This window comes from Bubalus kerabau, chromosome 13, assembly GCF_029407905.1.
Source record: "Bubalus kerabau isolate K-KA32 ecotype Philippines breed swamp buffalo chromosome 13, PCC_UOA_SB_1v2, whole genome shotgun sequence".
Taxonomy (NCBI): Eukaryota; Metazoa; Chordata; class Mammalia; order Artiodactyla; family Bovidae; genus Bubalus; species Bubalus kerabau.
In genome coordinates, this window is record NC_073636.1 from 54,156,948 (window position 1) to 54,158,510 (window position 1,563).

Here is a 1,563-nt window from a genome sequence, read left to right on the forward strand (position 1 = left end):
CTGATCTTTCTGGTTGGGAAGCAGTTAAGGGTTCTAACCAGGATTGGCTGTACCCAAATGATGTGGTGAAAAAAGAGATTACTCCATTGGCAGTGGAATGGAATGGCTGGGCCAAAACTAAAGAGAGAAAATGGGTAGGAGGCTGTTGCCTATTGCCTCGGTCTTAAGGGGTGAAGACGAAGATGGAGAGAAGGATACCATTTTGTGTAACATTTTTGATGGAACATTGAGAGACTTTTGGTAGTAGACTGGCTGTGGGCGATAAGGGGTGACTTCAAGGCTCTGCATGAGAAGCTGGAGAGGTGGCGGTCCCTAAAATGGGACAGGAGGTGGCAGGAGGAGTAGATTTTCTGGGAAACCAACATGCTCCCCAAGAGCTCAATTCAGATGCTGAGGCAGGGACACAGGGCGAGCATGCCAGGTTCTCACGGATCCTCTGTAAGGCAGGTGGGTGGTCCACTATAGAATTATGTATTTAATAAAAACACTTAAATTATCTATTACTGTAGAGCTGGGAAAGAAATGTCACTGCACCTAAAGATAAGATTCAGAGGCCCTGTGAGCCATTTCCTGGCTCATCTCTCAGATCACGCATCTACTATGTCTATATTTGCCAAAAAGGAACAAATTTTCTAGGGTTAGATAGAATGAATCCAAGTAACATTGCTTTAAAAAAAAAAAGTCACAGTGGTCCAGAGGTTAGGACTCTGCACTTCCACTGCAGGGGGCAGAGGTGAGAAACTAAGCTGCCATTAAGCCTTGCAGCGGAGCCAAAAAAAAAGCCAAATAATATGAATTCTTTCTATAGTAGTAAATCCCACCTTTGATTCTATGTGGATATGCAAATTTCCATAATCATGCAGGTGAGAATATGGCTATGTGTATTCATATTAATCCATGGCAATAATCCCCTCTCCCACCTTGTGAGTTAATTTACACGTATTTAAATGACAGGTTTAATATCAAAGGTGATGCTGTAGAGTGGAAGACTGAAATACAGGGTCTGTCCCTTTATGAACTGTGTGACCCTGGGCAAGTTATCTAACTTCCATTTCCTACTCAGCGCCAAGAATCTTCACCACCACGTTAGGGCTAACCATGAGAATTACATGAAGAATGTCACAGTCTAGGCCTAGCACACAAGAGCTACCGAATAAAAGTTGTTTTCCCTTTGTTAAAACACAAAAAACCCACACTGCAAAACCGAACAGAACGCAACGCTGGGTCCCAACATCAATGCCCACCTTTTCCGGGCCTGCCTTCTAGACCTCAAGGTACGCACACTGTCAACCAAAATGAGAATGACTGAATCCAACGGACGATCGAGCGTGCGCCCATCCCGAGTTGGGCTGCGTGAGAGCTGTCCTGCCGCTCAGCCTGAGCTTGGACCGAGGCCTGGACAGCTGCGTGGGGCCGAAGCCGGACTGAGGCCCGCAACCGCCCCAGGGAGACGCTCTGCCGCACTGCGGCTGCACCGCGGAGGCAAATGTCCCCTGGCGGCCACCGTAGCCCGGAGGCCGGCAGTGTTCTCCTATTAGTCGCTGTTTTGGCGCCAAAATGGGG